This window comes from Lepisosteus oculatus, unplaced genomic scaffold (assembly GCF_040954835.1).
Source record: "Lepisosteus oculatus isolate fLepOcu1 unplaced genomic scaffold, fLepOcu1.hap2 HAP2_SCAFFOLD_78, whole genome shotgun sequence".
Lineage (NCBI taxonomy): Eukaryota > Metazoa > Chordata > Actinopteri > Semionotiformes > Lepisosteidae > Lepisosteus > Lepisosteus oculatus.
In genome coordinates this window covers 369,562-387,500 of record NW_027168341.1, presented here as the reverse complement: position 1 = coordinate 387,500, position 17,939 = coordinate 369,562, and the positions used below count along the sequence as shown (strand labels likewise).

Below are 17,939 nucleotides of genomic sequence, written 5' to 3'. Positions count from 1 at the left end.
TCGAAAACACATCTAACACAGTGCCTGAGGCTTTTTACTGTACGTATCATGTGTGCCGCAACTAGGAGTATACGGCTCTCTGCACAGTGTACGAAGTAAATTATTTTCGCAGTAATTAATTTACACGTGTATAATAAATATAGTAAATATAATAAATTAATTACTGCGAAAATAATTTTCTTCGTAAATCCTGCAATCCAGATGATTGGGGCATTGGTGCATGGCTACAGTCTGTGCTAGGAACATGGAGAGGGTCTCTGGTTCAATACATATTTGTGGGTCTGGTATTATTCGTTATGATCATATCGTTAATATCCTGTTTGAAAAACATGTGGACTAAAGCTGCTGCTTCTGTGCTAATTGTACGCCCTGAAGGGATCATGAAGGTCAAAAAATGGTTTCATGGGAAAGGTTCTCTTATCTAGTGGCAGAACCTGATGGGTAGAACAATATAGTTTTAAGGGGGGTTACCCTTGGGAGTGATTCCCCTAGATGCAAATGATTTTTGTGGTTTGTTTGTTCATAATAAGATGTTTTGCAGGAACGGAACAAAGAGAAATTTTACAACTTCAGCTAGAATTGTTCTGCAAAACGTCACAGCTGAGGCAGGGGAACAATGTGTAGATTTTTCTAAGAGTTATTACCCAGTTGTTGACCAATCTGTTGACCAATGTTGACCAAAAAAGCCTAAGATTATGCTGGGCTCCAGCCCACAGGGATTTACCTGTGCTGTAAGAACTAATGAGTGAATAAGGAGACTGGATTCTGGTGAAAGACTTCAGGAAAAAGAAATGGTGTTCACTCAGGTGGAGGGGGCTGTACCAGGTGCTGTTGACCACTGCCACTGCTGTGAAGGTCACAGAAATGGTGCCCTGGATTCATGCTTCCCACTGTAAAAAGGTCACAAACGAACTGAGCAAAGCGCAGGAGTGATGTCTCCACAAGGACAGATGGGGATAACCTGCTTGGGACTGATGTGCACAGCCTTTTTCCTTTTTATGTAGAAGCCTGTCACCACCCCAAAAGAGGAAGAATCTAAACACGAAGCCTCTTTGTATACAAACTGGCTGAATGAAACTGATAATGAGGGGGATATGAGTAATTTGTGGTATAAATTTATAAATCATACTGTAAAGTTAAAGAAATTTAATGCATCTTGTTATATATGTGCTTTAATGCCTCATTCTACAGCCTCACCCATGCGACTTTTTATGAAATGTACTCTTTTATTAATATCACGTTAGAAGGCTTAGACGCTATCAAACAAGAATTAAGGGGAGTTAGATTAATGGTACTTCAGAACAGGTTCGTGCTGGACCTTCAAAATGCAGCATCTGGAGGAGTCTATGCTTTAGTAGGAGACTCCTGTTGTACATATATTCCAGCTAATGACTATGATTACGGAAATCTTACGCTCGCTATTCAGCATTTGAAAGAACTAAAAGACAAGGTGAATAAAGAGAGAGGCATAAAAGATACACCGGCTTTTCTCTCCTGGTTAGAATCACTGTTTGGGCCAGGGGGAATGTTTTTCTTTTAAGTTACTAACACCGATTATAGGGGCTGTGATACTTGTCTTCCTGTTTTTATGTTGCTGTATGACATGTATTATTCCAATGCTTCGAAATATGGAAATATGGTACCTAGGGGGATAAACTGTTCATCCTTCCAGTCTGGAGAATTGGCAGCTGTCTGACGTCAGTAAGTGATCCTTAAAAAATTAATAGTTCCATGACAGTGTGCATCACCAGAAAATCAATTTCAATGCATTAAAACTCTTGTTATCCTTCTGATCATTGAAGTGTCATTGCCCCAGCACTGTATACTCTTACTTTTGACGCCTGTCTGAAGTTGGATCCATTTCTAAGAATGGTGACTCACATATCCTCATGCTCAACTTTGGCTCAACCACACAAACTATGAAGATAATCATCTGCTTTTGCTCCAAGATTTATGTTACTAGGCTCTCTCCTGGGGATCCTCGTGTTCAAACATTGCCCTTATTGTGGATGATCCATGACAGAATTCAGGGAATTCAGAATTCTGATACCTCAGCTCAGATTCTGACTGGGCAGACTGTCATTGCCTGGTGTGAATGTGTGCATATCTGTTTTTGTGCATGTTCTGTGGCCTGTTGTACAGTACATCACAAATGAAAGGGAAATGGAAAACTAAAATAAGACTCAAGTGTTTTATCTTTCATTAACAGTGTTTCATTAGTATCTGTGCTAGATCCTGTCATCCACTGCTTACCATGACAGGCTCTAGCACAGGATAGCAGCTAATACATTTAAAAATCTCACTGCACAATGTTGTATATTCAAGGGCTGATCTTCTGTACTTTTTCTTTCACTTTTCATTTCCAAGAAACTCAGTCCTGCCAGGAATAATCTGAGAACAAAATCAATCTGAGTGAAAATCTAAGCAGAGGAAGATTGTTTTACAGAGTCAACAAGGTCTAATTCAAGGTCATCAGCACTAACAACATTCTCTCTGGAGACAGGCGATAAGAAAATTGAAAGTGTGTATTGTTACTGTCACGACCACCAGGCAGTCAAGACCAAAGCGTAAGCAAGCTAATCAGCCCCAGCAGCGGGTGATTATTAACAAACGCCGCCGCACGAGTTAAACCACCTCCGCACACTCACTGTGCGGTGCGCACTGCTATTTAAACCATCTTCACCTGCTTCCCACTGCTCGGTATTGAGTCTACTCCTTGAGAGCTCTACCTGGTGTTTTTCCCCGTACCTCGTTTATTCTGGATTTTGGATTCCCCTTCTGCCTTTTCAACTTTGCACCTCGCCTCTCGCCTCGGACTGTCTGCTACCGGAGAACTTCCTGGATTACGACTTGCCTTTCGCCTTTTGACTACGACCTTGCCTCTCGTTTTGGTTTGTTCGCCTGCCTCATCTATCACCCGTGCCTGCGTCTGCACATGGTCCGTGTATCTTCCCACCAGGGATTCCTAACAGTTACATAACAGCAGAGACTATGAGTTATGCTATCATGAGAGTGGTGATGGATTTTTTTCATTGCTTAGTTTTGCAGGTTCTGTACATTTGAACATTCAAAGTGACTAAAGTAAAGGAGTTTTCCCTTTTTACCACATAATTCCCAAAGATCAACACTAATAGAAAGCCTAATTCCAGCCAAGATTCAATTACTGTCTCTCAGGCATCCCAGCAGTGGATTTCATGACTTCAGACAGCCATCTTTATCAGTGGAGAACTCAATGCTCTGAGGTTTACTGGCAGAGTCTCACACTGGGTAATATGTTGGTAAATAATGTCCTATGGAATTCTACTATTGATAAATTCTACTATGGAACTGCGATGTGTCCTGAAAAAATATTCTATGATAGTGGTACAGTCCATCACACCCCACCTACAGCCTTTAAAAGAGAAAAAAAAAAATCTGATATTATGGTGGAAAAAGAGCCCTGGAATCTTTGTAGAAGGACAAAAGATGGAAAGAATGGGCAGTGTAACCATGGCGAAGAGAAGGGAAATATTGGAGAGAGCTTTTTTCATACACTTTTTATCATTGTTTTTCCAGCCCAACAATGATCAACAAATATGGGCAGGCATCCTGTGCCAAATCCAATCTACCTTTCTTCCAAGCATACAGGAATGTCAGTGAATTAAATATTGACATATGAAAATACCCAAAAATATGCAATCACACATATGCAGTTTGAGCAAACATAAGACAATACCCAAGTACCACAAACTACCAGGCATCATTAGCAGTTCAGGTGGGGAGCTGTGTCAGCATGCGTAGGCTGCAAAGGAACAAGTAATAGGTCTATTCCATGCTTAAAAGAGAAGAAAGAAAACACAACATTTCAGCCGTGGAGCCCTCACACCTGAAGAAGGCTCCACGGCCGAAACGTTGTGTTTTCTTTCTTCTCTTTTCATCTAGTGTCATTAGTCAGTTCCTGTCAAAATAAAATAGAAATGGATAACATTCTAGAGAGAGTTTGAAATACCAAGGTACAATTTAAACCATATTTCTTCCACTACAACCACAATATTTTGGAGAGCCTATTTTCGCTGAGCCTAACTGTTCTGGCATGCCCGTTAGCCTCCGTCCTGCTTCAGCAATAAATGCAACGGGGCACATTCTGAGGGAGATGCAGTCAATCAGGTTGCAGGAAAACCACGCTATGCTTTTTTTTGAGATCCTGAAAAGGACAGAGGGGCCATGTATATGTGTGCAGCTGGATATGTAATTGCAGGTGGCGTAGCAAATTCTGCTGAAGCCCCACTGCCTGGTGTGGACGGTAGCTGTGCATGTTGCAGCAGAATTGTGCATGTGAGATCAAGGGGGCATGTCATGTGTTTGAGCACTTCACTCCCTTCCGGAAGAGTCCCAAAAATTTGTAAGTTCTTTGGATGACCTGTGGACCGATCTTTCACGATGAAGAATTCCTTAAGAAGAATAGATCTCGGCCCACCATCCCAATGCCTCCATCTCAAAACAGCAACCTCCCACTGCCCTTAGTCTGCAAGGCAGTCCTTTCAAGTGCAATGATGACGCCGGGACCTTCGTTGCCTATTGTATGAGCTGAACTTTTGTGCTCATCAATTCAACGCTCTTTCCATCAACTCATCTTGTCTTTTGACGCTTCGTGTTTTGTGCTCCTTTGACTATCGGCATATCGGGTGACTGCAAACACTGAAGTTCTTGCTTACGGAGTGTGGAACAGTGTTTTCAAGTGATCGCTGTTCTGTCATGTTGACGCCGAGTGAATCTTTCTTTGGCAACATAGGCAGGCTGACAGCAAAAGTAATGTCAAATTTCTTGACTTATTTCTGAATGTGAATGTTCTTTAGAAAAAGGATGCGGCGTTGCTTCTCCCCCGTGTAAAGGTCACGCATTCCAGACGTGGTTATGAGCGAACAGTTGCCGCAAGTGTTTGAAAAGAGCAAGAGAGGAAGCAGCCCTGCCCCGTGTGAGGATCAAACTCAGGACCTTCAGATGATGAGACTGACACGCTACCAACTACGCCAACGAGGCCAGCTGCGGTGCACAGCCGGAAAGTTTGCCTCATATGGATTTCAGTCGCCCGTTCCCTAATCTTTAGACGCCCTCTGCTGGATGTTGCATTTGCCTTTTGATCTCACCGATACTTTTTTGGTCTGTTTCTGTTGCGAGTCCGTTTTTCAGATCTCACCTAGCACAAGTCTCTCTGGCTGAAGTGGCCTCTCTGCTTCAGCATCGTGCCCTCACTCAGCCATTAAAAACGTCACTCGGACTTCTGACATGCTGACATGAAATGTCAAGAGAGAGTGGCGGAGACGCTTAAGGCAGAGAGAAGATGAAGAGGGGGCGTGGCTGCGAAATGATTGACAGCTGCATGACGCTCTCCATGCAAGGTGTGACCACAGGCTAAAGGACACCTTTCGGCACATCAAGCTCTAAGCACACACCTGGAGGACGTGGGAAATGATCCCGCTACCTCACGCGTGCAAAGCGAGCGCTGTACCATGCAAGCTAACCCCCCTCGCTGGAGCTCATGCCTCGGTGTCGCCTAGTGCCGCTTGTTCCCCTCTTACCGGGTGCAGTTCACTGCCCTTCGTCTGCAAGGCAGTCTTGTAATTGCGGCTTTCTTGACTTATTGATGAAGGTCTGACTGGACGAGCGAATGACGCCTCTCCCCCGTCCTCAAGCTCGCTGACAGAATAAAATAGAAAGTGCTGCCGTGGCTCATTGGTTTAGGGGTATGATTCTTGCTTAGGGTGTGGGAGGTCCCGGGTTCAATTCCCAGCTGAGCCCTTGTGTGCTCTTTTTGTCCTCGTCCACAAGACTGGGAACTGATATCCACATCACCTTGCAGCATCTGCTTATGGCAAACGATGGAATGTGACTAATGACTGAACGAGCCTGGTGAATACTCATCACGTGGCACAATGAGAGCGTGCAGTCAGCTGTCCAAGGCAGCAACCTCATTGCTCGTTCAAAAGAACACGTACTGAAAACTCATCACCACTATGTCGTAAATGAGCACCGCGATCGCTTGTTGTCAGGCGTCCTTACTTGGGAAATGCAGAAGCAAAAACTGCCCTCTCTCAGCCACCGAAACGTGTGCGGCTCGCCTTGCACTCTCTGCGCCTCGCATATTTATGGAGCTGTCTGCTCTTCTTTCTGTTGAAGTACGCAAGTTACGGGGCGTACTGCAGACTATGATGTGCTCAATGACAGCTTTCAAGATTTGAAAACTATGAGCTTGAGGGCTCAAGTCGAACGAATGTGGTTGTTATGCAATTGATGATCAAACGCACATATTCTAACGATTCGTGAGAGTATGTTCTAAAGGTCCCTGGCTCGATCCCGGGTTTCGGCATTTTGTTTCATCGCTCCCTTTGTTCCTCTCTCCAGCGCCCCCTGCCTAAAATGACGCGTCCCTTTCTCAGCCCGAAACGCAAGCGATACACCAGCAACAAACCCTACAGGTTTCCGTAGTGTAGTGGTTATCACGTTTGCCTAACATGTGAAAGGTCCCAGGTTCGAGACCGGGTGAAAACAGCCCCATCTTGCACGCTCCTGCACTTCACAGAGGTCTTGAACCACCAGTCATTTGTTCCCAATGTATTTCCGGTGCCTTCATGCACTCTTGTACCAAACGCACGTTCCTTCTGTATGCGGAGCCGATCATTTGCAATTGGGCTGTGCCGACAGATCAGGACGAGCTCTGTCGGCTCAAAAGCAGCGCAGGACCTGCAAGAACAACAGAAAGATTAGCATCCAGTGGGGGCTTCTTAGTGAGCCCAAGATCTCATCAAGAATCGGCTCCAGCAACAGGGCTGGACGCATTGTTCCATTCTCCGACCACTCTCGGTGTAAACAAGTCCCTCCTGGTCTCTGCTTGAATTGCACTTTCCTGCGTTTGCTTTGGTGTAACTGGCTTCCCCTGCATGGGCGAATGTGAAGAAGATCCTTAGTAAGTCATTGAAGAAACCCGAGAAGAGGTCGGAGTGGTCCCTGTCGTTCATCAACGATCCAGTCAGGCAGTACTCCTCTGTAAAGCGCCGTTCGTTCACATCAATTGGCTTTTTTTTGCCTTCATTCGTGCAAGTAGTAAAAGCAGACGCCCCTATTCTGCCGTGACCCGGATTCGAACCGGGGTTGTTGCGGCCACAATGCAAAGTACTGACCACTATACGATCACGGCGAGTTACCGATACACACGTAGCAGGGCGGAAAAGGCTGTGCTCTCTTCGTGCGACATAATTCGGGAAAGTCCTGACGTTGCATTTCAACTGAGCCCCAGTATACATCGACCCTTCGACACTCTGAGTGACAACTCTCTTGCGTGTTTTCTCATATTTATGTAGTTTGCTTGCATGATGCCCGGAACAGCAGGGTTGTGCACTCCCATATGGTCTAGCGGTTAGGATTCCTGGTTTTCACCCAGGTGGCCCGGGTTCGACTCCCGGTATGGGAACGTGTCAATTTTGCCTCCTGCTTTCCAAAAGATCAGCACTGTGTACGAAGGAGCCGCATTAAAACTACTCAACGTGCAAAACGTGCGAGAAGAGGGGGCGCTTGTTTCCAGCCGAAACTTCTCGCGTGTGAGACGAGCTGACCATCGCTGCAGGAGGTGGGAGGGTCACTCTGGTAGACAGGGCTGACCTTCGGCAATAGGATTTATACTCTCCAAGATGATATTTGCACTTTCTGGAGAGGCGATTTTCTCCACTTCAGTAGCCCGATTTCGTCGATTGCGTGGAGAGGGCTGTAGAATGTGACGCCGCCTTTCCTGCTCCGTCCATGACAGGCGTGCTGGTCTCTGGAGAGAGAGCACGGTCTATCAGCGCACTCCAATAAAGGCACTGGAAGCAGCTGAATCGCATTGGCGAAGCTCAGCGCTGGGCCGCTGAGCACATCTTACCACAGTTTCCGTAGTGTAGTGGTTATCACGTTCGCCTCACACGCGAAAAGTCCCCGGGTGGAAACAGACTTCTTTTGTCGCCACGCACAAAAGGGGATTGGGGATTCACCTAGCGCTGTGATCGAACAGACCCACTCACCTCTTAGTGTGGCGGGATCTGCACAGTGCATGTCGCAGCGCATCCTTCTTTCACTTCAATGCACGTCCTGATGTACCCCGGTCTCGCGCGTGACAGGTGGAGACAGGTGACAGGTCCGCGTGACAGGTCCTATACTAACGAGGAAGACATCGCTCTCTCCGACCCCCGGCATCGTGGCCCGACCCACCGTGCTGGAAGCCGACTCGTGCTGTGATTCCTTTACGGAGCAGAAATGACAACCGAGGAGCCGAGAGATCATTTCAGCATTTCGCGTCTGAACGGAAAACACAAACGACCAACTCGGAATGACTTCCTTTGACGCTTATCAAAGCGTTCTTTGTGCATCGAACAGACCCACTCACCTCTTAGTGTGGCGGGATCTGCACAGTGCATGTCGCAGCGCTCCCTGCTTTCACTTCAATGTGCTTCCTGATGTTGAGTCGTGTGCCGTGCGGAGGCTCTGAAAGCGAGAGCAATGAAAAGGTGCACGACGCTGTGTTAGAAAATAGAGAAGTGAAAGGCAGTTCTTTCTCTAAGGAGGTAAAAGAAAAGCTACTCCTCGTCGGAGAAATCGAACCCCGGTCTCCTGCATGACAGGCGGGGATATTTGCCACTATACTAACGAGGAAGACATCGCACGTTCCGACCCCCGGCATCGTGTCCCGACCCAGCGTGCTGGAAGGCGACGCGTGCTGTGATTCCTTTACGGAGCAGAAATGACAACCGAGGAGCCGAGAGATCATTTCAGCATTTCGCGTCTGAACGGAAAACACAAACGACCAACTCGGAATGACTTGCCTTTGACGCTTTTCAAAGCGTTCTTTGTGCACGACGACTGCGCCGCCTAGCAGATACAAATGGGTTGTACAACTTTGAAGTAGCAAATGGAAGAGGGCTAAGCCCCCTCTCTTTTAGCCCAGGTTCGATCTGTCTCCCAGACTCACCAGGTGCACGCACACACACACACCCGTGCCGTTGAAGTGCTCTGCTTCATTTCTAAGGGCAACTCAACATTCACTCCTACCCTGAGTGCAGAAAAGACAGCGTCTGCAGCAACAGCAGCTCAGGTCTCTGCCCATCTCCTCTGCTCTGCGCCTCCTGCGGAGTGGAGTCCTGCCTGGAGCTGTGTTTGCAGGCGGCGGCTCCCCGCGCCCTGTCTGTGCGTCGTGAAATTAATTAATAACGTTAATAAATTTATAAAGTAAAGTTATAAATTAGAAATTAATAACGATATAATTATATTCATGTACCGCAACACAAGAATAGTACACACTGTACATTGTCTGTCGATAATGTTTCTGTAGTGCTTTTTCAGCACTCAGCATGTGACTGTGCTGGTGGTGCTGTGGGTTAGGTTCCTGACTTCCATGTCACGCGGTCTATGATTGAATCCCATAGAACTATGACTTCATTATTTAACAAACATTTCTTTGAAAAAATGAAACGTTTCCCTTGGTCAGAGATTAAATAAAACCTCACTTTTTTTTAGGTTTTACTGTGCAGAGTGAGGTTTTACCTCACTTTTTTTGAGCAGAAGGTTTACTGTGACCTGAGAAGGGCCGGCATCCAATCACGGTGGTACACACACACGCTCTCACTCATCTGAGCTACACGGCTACCAAGATGATCTCGGGTGCGCCGAGCTGGTACGGAACATATTGAACTGATCGACGGCGAATTGTCTCTCAGACAGGCTTTTCACCTCTAAGCTCCCTGACTGACAGTGATCAGCTAGGTAGTGAAACAGTCAGCTGCTTCTAAGCCTTAAACAGCTGCATCTCGGCGCTTCCACGGAGAGATGATTTGAAAGCCGAACATCGCCCATTGGGAACATCTTACTATCACTAGTTTAAGAGACTCTTAAGGTCTTGCAGAGGTGCCTGTCTAATAGCATGCGCTTTGCAAGCTATAGGTGTTTAGGCTGAGGCAGAATGCCTGTTAACAAAATGTTTTTCTAAAGGTGTGTCTAAGTGGCTGCAAAAGGACAACACTCCTGGGGCGCCGTGGCTCAGCTCCTGCACTTGATTATAATGCCGTTACGTGTCGAAGCAGTAATTTACGTCATCCTACCACTGCAACACGGGGAATAGAGGGAAATGAGCACACGCTACGAATCGTCTCAATCACTCCCTAGAGTCGTTAGGCGCATTGAAGGGTGCACCCCCATCATTAATCGTTGCGCCTCTGTGAAAGGAAAGCTCTTGGGCAGTCTTTGAAACAGCTCGGATGAAACACTTGATTGACTTGACACATCGCCTTAACCACTCGGCCACCTCGTCGAGGAAGCTAGGCTGTCCGGACATGGCTTGGTGCACTCCAGATGATCTTTTTCTTTTTTTTCCCTCGTACTCGAGGGTCATTTTCCTGTTCCACATGCGATTTCAACATTTTCCTTGGGAGATGTCAAGCCAGCAAGCCACTGCTGTGGTTCAGTGGCCAGTGTGCAGTTCAGTGGCCCTGTTGTACACAGAAAGCACATTGAGCTCCTTGGACATGAAAAGTTCCAGATAAAAGCCATTTGTCATCCTTTCTCTTGGTGTCGATGTTGCTATTGTATGTAAAGGTGGCAACTTGCTCGCCGAGCAAACGACAGGATGGCCAACGTCAAACGTGTCAGACATAGAGAGCGACGAGAAAGGGATTCGAACCAATGCGTGCAGAGCACAATGGATCAGCAGTCCATCGCCTTAACCACTCGGCCACCTGAAAACCGTCTTTAAACCGTTCCGTCTTCAGGGTGAGGGGGGCGCTCACCCTGAGGTCTGTGCGGGTCCCAATGCCCCAGCATAGTGACGGAGACGCTGTGTTGTAAAAGGGCGCTGTCTCTTGGATGAGATGTAAAACCGAGGTCTCAGTGCTCTGTGGTCATTTAAAATGACCACCAAAACCTTTGACAAATGCTCTTGGTAATTGATGGTCTTCAATAATGCTTCTCCTTTAGGTACATTTTAAATCAGCTGAAAAATGCTGTGAAATGGGGGGGCACTTCAGGCCAGTGTAGGATTTGGGTTACAAGAACCATGAAACTGCACGAGAAAGCCCGTACACTGAATTACACGGCTTTCTATTCAAAGGAGGACAAAAGAAATTCCCTGAGTTTGATTTTTTGCAGCACAGAGAGGAGCACTGTCTTGAGGCCGGTTAGCTCAGTTGGTTAGAGCGTGGTGCTAATAACGCCAAGGTCGCGGGTTTGAGCCCTGTACGGTCCAGGTCCCTGTTTGTGAAACAGGCAAATGATTGTCTCAGGGGCCCATTCCTCATTCTCAAGACACATGTATGCAGTATGTACACCGTGCATTGAGCAATAGGGACTGAATACACCAAAGGTAAGGTTAGAAGTCATTCTGAGGTGCCACATCTGAGGGATACAGCTAGGCATCCGAAATGGAGGGTTTGAGACCCTTCAGGAGTACTGCATCCTTTGAGACCGACCCGTGCATGTTAAACAAATGATCATTTCTTTCGGCATTAGGGACTAAATATACTAAACATATGATGCTAAAATGTTATTTTCACATATATTAATGTAATAAATGATTGCTTATGCTTTAGAAACAAATCTAATTAAAATAAAAGCTTAAGTTTTGTATTTATCTTGTACCATAGAACATGATTTTCTTTGTATTTCAAGCCCACAAAGTGTCCAAATGACGCACTACATGATATAAGGAAGATTATCACATGCATATCGGTATTATCTTTCTTATGAAAATGCATTCCTTTCATTACCTTTTACTTTTTAAAATGAACTCAAATTGAGTATAATGTAATAATTTAAGTAGAATAGATTCTAATAATATAATGATCCAGTGTTTTGCACTACTTCACTGCTTCACTGCTCTATGCCATCTGGAAATAAATCCTCAGACTGCTTACTGCCCTGGGCATGTACCAATAAATTAAAGGAGCACATCTGTTTATCACTGCGTTGAAGCAGGAGACACACAGTCTCTGCAAACACATCCTAGATACAGTGTTCCAGCACCTTTGACCTCATCCAGAACATATCATTTCTTGAAAGGGATTGCTGTCCGAATGCACATCTGAATCCCAAACAGAATCTCTAGTAAAATACGATCATTTGTGAAACAGGCAAATGACTGTCTCAGGGGCCCATTCCTCATTGTCAGACACATGTATGGAATGCTTTCACCGTGCATTGAGCAATAGGGATTAAAAACACCGCAGGTAAGGTTAGATGTCATGTTCTATGATCATTTCTTTCAGCATTAGGGACTAAATATACTAAACGTATGATGCTAAAATGTTATTTTTACATATATTAATGTAATAAATGATTGCTTATGCTTTATAAACAAATCTAATTAAAATAAAAGCTTAAGTTTTGTATTTATCTTGTACCATAGAACATGATTTGCTTTGTATTTCAAGCTCACAAAGTGTCCAAATGTTCTATGATCATTTCTTTCAGCATTAGGGACTAAATATACCAAACATATGATGCTAAAATCCTGAAAAAAGGATGTGCTCCATCTCGTCAGTAGATTGGATTCCAAAACTGATTTGGGTCAATATACATTACCTTTGAAATTAAAGTACAGTCTACTGTAGGGAACCATCAACTTAGAAAGCATTGGCCTTCCCTGGGGGTCAGGTAGGTGCAAAAGATAAACCTTTATCCTATCTTTATCTTAAGATAAGTGGCCAAGCAGTATTTTTCCAAGTTTCACCAAGCACATCATGTTGCCATAGTAGACAAAGTTCTATAAAATGTTAAATAACTTTTAAAAAAAGCATCTTGGTCTTACAGTACTGTACAAGGTGAATTAAACTGTCCCTGGTAATAAAAAGTAATTAGAAGCATCTCAGAAACTTTATCTCTAGAAACATTAGCTGTTTTATATCATGTAATTTAGTGTGATGTTGTCAGAATTCAAGGACATTATCACACACAGAAATTGGTTCAGTTAAATCTAAAAAACACAGCTAAACATGGGTTTAAATGTAACAGAAGTCTTACCTCTTGTCAAAAGATTTAATTCAAGAAGCGATGTAATAAATGATTGCTTATGCTTTATAAAGAAATCTAATTAAAATAAAAGCTTAAGTTTTGTATTTATCTTGTACCATAGAACATGATTTTCTTTGTATTTGAAGCCCACAAAGTGTCCAAATGATGCACTACATGATATAAGGAAGATTATCACATGCATATCGGTATTATCTTTCTTATGAAAATGCATTCCTTTCATTACCTTTTACTTTTTAAAACGAACTCAAATTGTGTATAATGTAATAATTTAAGTAGAATAGATTCAGGTAGGAAATATAGAGTCATGATGTTTATGGCTGACATCATTTCACATGGGTGAATTTTAAGCTAAGAAATAAAAACATTTACAATGAAAATACCATTGCTTAATTTTAAATGCCTTTAAAAAATAAATACCTCCTGAGAATAATTTGCCACTCCCAGATCCTTGGTAAGGTACTGTTTGAATCCAATCAGGAGAGGAGCATCCAGGGAGTGCTTTCTATAGAGTCCAGCTTGGGCCACTCTCTTCCGGCCTGCTGATACTTTTTAACTACTCAGGGCCTGTAAGGATATAAAACACCGGTTTAAACATTTTATACCTATAAGACAAATTAGAATTTTAGTAAAAAATAGATACATCTGAAAAATAAAAAGTCTTACTGCTGATAGAGTTCTTCAGAGCTCACATCTTCCCCTTCCTTATCCGCTTCTGTTTCAGTTTCTAGAGCAGCCTCTGGCATCTCTTCCTCCAGGACAGCGGCCTCTTGCTCAGGGCCGCTGGAATGCAGGTAGATTCTTTTCAACATGCTTTTACATAATATGTTGTAACAATGATTTCAAAAAGAAACTACAGAAGCCTTACAGATTAAAAATATCTCACCTTGCCAATGTGTCTTCAGGCTTCCCATGTACAAAAAGGCCCAAGGACTCTAGCAGTCTTATAACCACTATCCTGTTTGCCTCACCAGACACGATCTCTATTCTGTGGTAATCCACGATGACCCCGTTCTTCAGGTGATTCATCATGTCCTCCCTCGCCTGTTGAGAGGCCATCCTGATGTTTTCTGCCGTGGCGTGCTTCATACACGCCCTCTTCAAGTGAGCAGGAAGCTGATCAAGAGTATTCAGGCACATCTTGCACACCAGGGGAATCCTCGCGGGTTTCCTTTGAAAATAAATAATACCATCTGTGTATAGAAACAAGCTAAGACTGATTTCTTAAATTATCCTTAATTTTCTCTCTCATAGTTTGAGCATAATGAACACTTACTTGGTCTCAGTCACAGACTTTCCAATAGAAGCCATTGTGGAGTTTAGGAACTGCAGGTCCTAGAAGTGGGGAAGGAATTTTAAAAGAGAAATTGAATTACAATACAGAAGGAATGGCTGAGGGTTCACTGAAATATATAAATATACAAATTCCAAAGACTGAGTCCATATAGAAACAACTACCTTTCATTTTCAGTATAAGAAAAAAAAACATTATCTTCCAAAGCATCATAAAATTGTCCCTTCTTCCAGACTCTACTTATCTCTTGTAGTAGTATAGCAGACCTTTCCAGGTGAGCAGATCACAGAGTCCGAAATGAGCTTCCTCCATCAAGCAAAGTACCTGAACATGACTCTGTCTTCATAAAAGCGCCCCTGTAATAAAGAAATTAAATCCGAAATCAAGAGGGCAGTTGCCTACTGAAATACAAGAAGTCATCAATTTTAACCTAGCAACACATTAAAGGCTGCATCTATACAAGTACGATTCTAGAAATGCTCACCAGATTACGTTTTAAGAAGGAACTGCGCCTCAGGTTCCGCCGAGATCTTACCTCGGATGGCAGGATTCAGAGTCCGGAGTGCGGACTGATGGCGCACGGAGGGTCCATATACTGAGGATCCCTCAGTGATCTTCCGCGTATTCAAACCGCCAGCGTGTGACTCCCCTGTCCCCGTGACCTCATTGCTCTGCTCTCTCCTCTGTGCAGCTGAGCACGACTCACGGTAAAATGGAAAAAAATATGCCCTCGACGTGAGATTTATTCTGGAGCGAGCCAGTGTTGCGCATAGCTGCCTTCAAAGCAGTTAACCCAGGTTCGATTCCCGGCCAACGCAGTTGCGAATGTTTTCAAATGCTGTCATGAGCCTTGGATTGTGACTAGCAAAGCGAAGCCTTTTGAAAGAGCTAAAGCACTGCAAAACGGAATTGAAGGAGAATCTTACAGGGGATTCTGAGCAGTGTCTGCATACATGCAGTCAGATAAAGGTGCTGAAAGCTTGAGCTACTCTCAATGTCATGCTGCCCTTCCCCGGAGTAAATCTGTTCCATTGAAAGAATGCTTCTGGCAGGTTCAAAAAGGGACCCTTGTTAATTGGAGAAATCAATGATTTCGAATGAATTCTGTATGCGTTAAAAGACAGCTATACACAGAAAACATGCAGGACACTGCTCATGATGTTTCCCGAGCCGAAACACAGTGCGTTTTTCCAAGCCATTTGACAAAGCCCACCCACTGAAAACTGCAGCAGATCGTGTAAAGACGTTCAACTTTGTAACTACTGCACGCACAGGAAGCAGAATAAATTCCTCTTTTCAAACTGTCAAAGGTTTGCTTTGCGAACGCTGCAGGACATCGCACAATCTCTTTTGAATGGGGACAAACGATTTCTTATGGGGCGCAGTAAGTACAGACGTTTAAAATGCTCCACTCATGCCGACGATGCAGCATGAAGAAGCGCAACCTAACGTTTGACAGACAAAAGCCAGGCGCCGCTATGAGCAATATGAAATCATACTGACAGCACACGGCGTTTCGCGCTGACACAAAAGTAATCTCGACAGACGCTGTTCTCTGCATAAAGCTGAAAGAGCTAAAGAGCGTTTCTGTTGACACGTAACAAGCTCGTTTCTTTCTACCATGATATCACCGTGACCAAATCTGTCTTTAAACACCTTGCTCAGTCTCTGACGAGACTGTCAAAAATTGCTTTCGCCGATTGTATTGCAAACCGGTGGAAGCGAGTATTGGGAAAAGTTTTCAACTAGCAATAATCGCGCCTCGGCTAAACCTCACAGGCTACGATACTGCCACTGCGCAAAGTTGACGGTTGCCGGGCAACCGCGGGGATCCTATGGAAATCGTTATCGATCGTCTCATGGCATGTCGTTGCTATAACGCTTCATATTTGTCGTCTTCTTCTTCTTCTAGCTTGAGGTTTTGAAGAATTTCATGACAGACAAGGGCTCCGTTGGGAACAAAGGGCGTTGTGAGAAAACCGTTGCTTATTTTCAGCAGCAGAAATACAACCCTTTAAATACAAGATGACAGAACAATGACGAAGGGCATGCCGGGAGGAACTCATGCACTATAGAGGAAAGGGGGCGGGCACGTACAGTTCACATTCAAGCCACAAGTACTCTTCTTGGATGTTGCACAAACAAATCCTAACGTCTTGAAAGCATTGCAGCATGTTTGTGTCACACTTCCCGTGGCTGCGGGACGACTGACACGAACGGACAAACACAATCTGTGGCGTTTAGCGTGAAAGAGTCTTGCAGGCATCGTGCTGTCTCACTGCATTATTATACCGCTGGAGGAAACAGTCCATCTGGCCATGAAACTCATTTGAACGTCTAGCTACAGCAACTAACAATATCATGATTTATTCAGGATGTGTGGAATCAGCACGTCCCGGAGGCAGCTTCCGAAATCGTGAGCATTCTCTGGTGGTAGGGGCGTTCAAGATGGCGCTCAGGTGGGAGGTAAAGTTTAGTGGTTCGGGAGTTTTTTTGAGTTTTTCATGACCTGAATGTTAATTTTTGCTTTTTTTGACTACAGAAAAATAAGGACTTAACACTAGTTGTTTAAACTTCAGTTATAATTGAAAGAAAAAACGATTTTTTTTTAGGTTTAAAAAGTCCGATATGAGTAACACTGGGAAAAGAAAAGAGAGTGCTGGGTCTTCGAAGGAGAACTCTAAGATACCTCAATCGTATATGTATAGCACTACAAAAAAATCGATGGCAACTAAAGGGAAAAGTGAAGAAGCTGCAGGGGCAGCAACAGGGCGGAGGCGCCGCGCGCCCGGCCGATATGTTGGACCGGTGTGCTTTACGTGCTGAAATAAACACGAGACAGCCCCGAAATGTTTCCAGAGTGCTGTGCACTGAAGACTTGCCTGGTGCTCTTCCGTGCAGATTGTTTGTCCTCCTCCAGTGCGGGACGAGCCAACACAAGGGAGCGCATTCGCCAACATCCAGGCACGCAATGCGATTTGGAAAGCAGCTCCTTTCCAAAGAGTTGCACACGAACGATCCTTCAGTCCCGCTCGGGGGGCACGGAACCCCCGCCACACACAGCTTCAAGTAGCGAGTCAGGCGCCGGGGCTTTTGCTTACGGCCACACCACCCTGAACACGCCCGATCTCGTCTGATCTTGGAAGCTAAGCAGCGTCGGTCCTGGTTGGTACTTGGATGGGAGACTGCCTGGGAATACCAGGTGCTGTAAGCTTTTGCTCTCCCGGCCAGCAGGGGTCGCTGTTGGTGCCGTAGGCTTTGGGAGGAAAACCTGCAGGATGGAAAGGTGATCTATAGCCTCATCTCTAGAGATGTTTTGTTGCTGTGGCATGTGTGTGACCCATATTCAAAAAAAAAAACCCGTCTGTAAAACGAATATCGAAGCTGCCTCTAAATCTGCAAATGAAGATGAGTCGATAAACCACTCGTTTTTCGTATAACTAGACATATATTCATTTGTTACCGATTTCATTCATTGAGCACGGATACAATAGAGGTACAGCCATTCACTGTTTGACATGTCTGCACTGGTACAGAACCGAGCAATCAGAAAACGGGTGAAACTGTCTTTAGACTCAGCATACAGTACCGAGGCCCCCCATGACCAAATAAAGGCTAACCT

General features: G+C 44.7%; 3 non-coding genes and 1 pseudogene across 3 annotated transcripts; 2 read left to right on the top strand and 2 right to left on the bottom strand.

Annotated features, from left to right (window-relative positions):
* Positions 1-4,946: 4,946 nt before the first annotated feature.
* trnam-cau (transfer RNA methionine (anticodon CAU)) lies at positions 4,947-5,019 on the bottom strand. Its single transcript has one exon. It is a non-coding gene; the product is annotated as a tRNA-Met (tRNA).
* A 2,356-nt stretch (positions 5,020-7,375) lies between these two features.
* Positions 7,376-7,447, top strand: trnae-uuc (transfer RNA glutamic acid (anticodon UUC)). Its single transcript has one exon. It is a non-coding gene; the product is annotated as a tRNA-Glu (tRNA).
* An 8,535-nt stretch (positions 7,448-15,982) lies between these two features.
* On the bottom strand, positions 15,983-16,123 carry LOC138235216 (U4 spliceosomal RNA). Its single transcript, XR_011188093.1, has one exon. It is a non-coding gene; the product is annotated as a U4 spliceosomal RNA (small nuclear RNA).
* Positions 16,124-17,412: 1,289 nt separating this feature from the next.
* LOC138235186 (5S ribosomal RNA) lies at positions 17,413-17,531 on the top strand (annotated as a pseudogene).
* Positions 17,532-17,939: the final 408 nt, after the last annotated feature.